We start from the raw sequence: 5136 nt of genomic DNA, 5'->3' as shown, positions 1-5136 counted from the left end.
TTTAGAATTTTGATTCGCACACCACGGATACCTTTTAACGTCTTGTCCAGGGTAGGACGTTAAAATCTTGCAGCATCTCTTGATTACTAAGTTTTGCCTAAGTTTCATACTCAAGATTTTACATGATAAATTACCACCCTATTGAGTGTATAGCAGCCCTAAATATTATAATTTTTTATCAATTATTAAGACAAAAACTACAATAGTTTAATAAAGTTAGGCTTCTTTCCAGGCAAATAACTTACTTTAAAAAACAAAAATCGGTGTAAGTTATCAATTCTTCTTAAACAACTTTGTCATTTAAAATTATTTGCTCTACAATAAGTAAAGGTTTACGAAACTAATTCGCCTAACATTAAATCTTACCAACAACTCTATACTATTGATTTTTATTTTTTTCCTTTTTAAGGCTACACAGTAACACAAACTTATGTAAAATAAAATATTTTTGTACAGTTTAACACATTTAATGGTTTAAAATATACAGAAAATGTCATTTTTAGCAAACAAAACAGAAAAAATTGATAAACTATGAAAATATATTGAAATATTTATATTTATGAACAAAACTGTTAGATATTCTGTGATTTACAATTTTTTCTACGTGTTTCTGTTTAGTTTTGCTAAAAAATTTTTGTACAGTAACCATGACATATGACGAACAGTTTATAAATATAATTAATTAAAGATAGCTTTGTGTTTAAACCTTAAAAATCACAAACATGGTATTTTTGCTTGATTTGGTAGTAAAAAGTAGTTTTGTGAGCTTTTTTTGCAAAGCAAGGTACAATGTTGTTCAATTAAACTTATACTTTCAGAATCTAAGTTACAGTAGTATTAAAAATCAAAAATCTTTGGTCTCCTACCTCAGTTGTTATTGTAGAACAAAAAAAAAACTGAGAAAAAATACTGCTAAATGCCGATCTGTCTTTTATACATTTTTAAGCCCAAATAGTTTTTTTCTATGATTTAAAAATAGTATTAATAAAATAAAAACAGCGTTTAATTAAACTATAGTTTTTCATGAATATAATCAAACCAAAATTTGGTTTTGTTTAGCTAATAGCGTTTACATTCTCGCGGGCTGCATACTATTGAAAAAAACATGCTCACGGGCCGCATTTTTATAGTTTTCTGGCCAAAGTTTATCGACCTCTGTGCTACATATGTAAAATATGATGCTTTTAATCAATGTACTGTAAAAACAAAAGTATACATGATTTATTCTTTAAACCAACAATTATAAATTTAAGAAGAAACATTTTAAAAACTTATAACTTTTATATAAATCAGACTTGAAAATTTCTGCTTAACTAGAACTTTTTAGCTTCCCATTGTTTTTTAACTCAAAAATGCCCAAAAAGCAATAAATTTAAATAAAACGATTTTTTTCGACTACCTTAATCAAACTACTTTGTTTCATATAAGTAAACTACTAAATCTGGATCTGAAAAAGATATATAAATTCTGTCAGATTTGAACTTAATCAACTGAAAAGAGCAAGCAAGTCGTATTTTTTGTAAAAACAAAATAATTATGTTGAAAAAAAAACAATCACAATGCAGTTGTAGCAAAAAGCTCACTGAAAACAAAACAATACAAGTAAAAAGCATAAGAATATTTTATATAGTTTTACAAATTAAAAATAATTGATGCTAACAAATATTTATAAATATTTTTTCTCTACTGTTGAGGTTACAAAAGTGTTTAATGAAAAATCAAAAAATAAATTTTCAATCTCTACTCTATTGGAATATTTTTTCGTTAATTTGACCAAAAGGAGCATATTTATTGATAGTAGTTTTGCCCTTACTCTTTTTTTCATGAAGTATTTTTTTTCTATACTGTTTTAATGATTTTTTGCATAAATCAACCAATGAGTTTTAGTGTATTTTTACAATTTTCTATTTTAGGCTTAGGCAAATTCCCTAGTCGCTAGATCTGATATTACATTATTTCGTACTAACGGATTTTAATATATACTTTCGCTGGCCAGGTTTGTTCGACATATGCTTTCACGGGCCTCTTTTCTTTTTAGAATATACTAAAAACAAGTATTAATTTGTCTAAGCTTTAGACTATTGCAAGTTAAACATTAAGTTAGTACAAGAGTTTACTTGAAATTTAATTTGTATCATGCTCTTTTACTTAAGTACTATTTTCAAAGCAAAAAAAATGGTTGTTTTCTACATATCTAAATGATACTGCGAAAGTAGCTACATTTAGAAAAATTCCAAACATCTAAAAACAAGAATAAAATATTGAGTGCCAAAATATATCATCTTGTACATTAGCTAGACAAAAAGAACATAGCATTAGAATTGCATTAAAAAGACCATCGATGGGTGAGCGTCTAGTAAACAATCATTGAAGTAATTTCGAAATTTCTAAATATGAGTTAATGTTCTAATATTTTAGAATAAATCAGTCTTGAAGCCATTTTAATAAATTTAAACGAGCCTAAGTTGTGTAAAAATTAAAAAAAATAGTTACACTATTGATTCATTTAGTTAAGACCATTTTTTGTTGATAGAAATTTACTTACATTGATTTTACCTATGTTTTAATAATTGATTAATTTGTACAGTTCTTGTAATATATATGATTTGTTTTATAGTGCATCGTTTGAGTTGTATTTTCCCTAATAAAAAAGTTTAAAAATGAGATTTACGTAATTCATTTATCTAGTGCAAAAATAAGTTTGAAGTTTTTAAGTTAATTAATGTTTATTTTTAATTTTTTTTTGTTTTGTACTAATATATATAACGACAAAAACGACGCTTAAATTATTTGGTCCTAGGACCTTTAGGTTATCGAGTTGCACACCTCTTGGATACCTTTTAACGTCTTGTCAATGACTATCAGAATATTCATCATAATAAACTTTATCGCGGGCCGGATTCTATCCTTGTTGTCCACCCTATTCCAGTGGCGGTGTGTAGTATTTTTGTCAGTGGTGCCAAAAAATACTCATTTGATAACTTGAATCTTATTTACTTATATTAATTAAAAAAAGCATTTATTAATCTTTATTTTATTTTCCTTTTTTTACTTATCGTACTTTAAATTTTAATCTTTTCTTCACAAAACTCTTATATTTGTTAACTTGTTTGTAAACATAACATTTCTAAACTTGTATTTTAATAACATTTTGATTAGCTAATCATAGAAATCTACAAAATTGTAGTCTAACAAACTTTTAGGGGCCACACCTTTATAGAAAAATTAAATTAGAAAAATATGAAAAGATCTAAATCTTTAACAAATGATGATAACAATATTTATACTATATATTTATATAATTACTTAAAATATCTATACTTTTGTAAGTTTTAAAACTTTTTAAAATAATATCAGAAAAAGTAATTTATACTTTTAAATAAGAAAAGTTTATGTAGGTCTAATTTACATGGGTGCACGAAAACTCAAATTCTAAAAAAAAGTTAAAGGACACAACTTAAAAAGTAGTACATACTTGAAAAAAAATGTATGTAGGTCTTATTAATATCTGCAAGCCATATTTTTCATTTTGTAAAATATTAAATATTTTTTTTCGATATTGCTAAAATTAGTTTTATGAATACTTATTTTTATTATTTTATTAATATCTTAAAAATATTTGATATTTTACTAAATAAAAAATGGCTTGATATTTATAAAACCAACATACATATTTTTTTTTCAAGTATATAATGCTTTTTAAGTTGTGGCCCTTTAAATTCCTTTTTAGAATTTGAATTGTCTGAATTAAAATTGTCATTTAATCAATTTACATGATTATGATATTATAATTTTCAATAGAGAAAATTATCATTAACTAATTTAAACTATTTGAAACTACATATGATGAAAATTAATTGCTTGACTTTTGCATTACATTTAAAATTTAAGAAGAGAACTCTTTCCTGAATGTGTTTCATGATAAGGTTGATTTAAGTTTTGAAATTAATTAAAATAAGTCAAATTTCAATATGTTTTTTGATCTTCATAATTGTGTATTCTTATGCTTTAACACTAATGAAATATATTAAATTTTTCTAGTTTTTATTAAAGATTTTTTTACTAATTTGTTTGAACTTTTCACATAATAACCAATATAAGTAATGTTTACAGTTGTTTTGTTTTCTGTTTAAACTAGCTTGAGTTTACATTATTACATAGGTACTTAAACTTGTTCTGTTATAGGGTATTTTTAAAAGAGCATTCTAAATTTATGCTCAAATTGTATATTGGCGTTATTCATTTCTACTGAAACGCACAAAATTTTACAGAAAATGCGCTGATTTTTGAGCAAAATGGTTATACACTAATTTAAATTCTTATGCGAAGGCAACTTCAAAAACAAGGGTAAGACGTTAAAATAGTTTTTATTCTTTGTTTTTTTAGGTGGCGCAACTGCTACAATACCCCTCCCAACGTGTCGCCCCTGCCCTATCCTATTAAAAGTTTTGAAAGCAATAAAACATAAACTATTTATTCAGCTTTATTTAACTACTAGTTAAACATAATCATAGTTGAGGGATGTGCAATGTACAGCCCGCAGAGCAGACACAAGTAGCGTGCGCCCTATTTTTAGCTTTGAAAATACTTGTGCAAAAATACTTTTTTTACTTATGCTCTGAGAGTCTAGTTGTTTATTTGGCAATTAATTGTTGTTAAAATTACTTAAAAATTAGTTTTTTTTTTTTCAAACAACCATACGAATATAAAAACGAACTAGTAAACACAAAATATTTCTATCAAATTTGTAGAATAAATAGTATTTTAGTATTATAATTTTACTATAAATACATATTTTGATGTGTAAATATTTTAAAGTATCTATAGTAGTTAAACAGCAGTAGTTAATCCTAATATGTTAAATTAAGTAACTTTTATTTTTTCTGGTTTAGTATGTTTTAAGATTTTTAGTTATCGTGTAAGACAAGATTACTTCATTAGATCTAAAAATAGACAAAATTAGATATCTCAAATAAGTTATTGATTGTATAAACACTTTACAAGCCAAATATGTTGAAAGAGACGAGAAATAAAAACAAATTATACTTTTTTATTTCTAAAAATAAAATACCTTTCTAAAACTAATTAGAATAGTTTGAAAATCACAGTAAACAGTTAACATTGATTGTATGAAAA

This window comes from Thalia democratica, chromosome 4 (assembly GCF_965202585.1).
Source record: "Thalia democratica chromosome 4, ktThaDemo2.hap1.1, whole genome shotgun sequence".
Taxonomy (NCBI): domain Eukaryota; kingdom Metazoa; phylum Chordata; class Thaliacea; order Salpida; family Salpidae; genus Thalia; species Thalia democratica.
Note: the sequence above shows the minus strand (reverse complement) of the source record.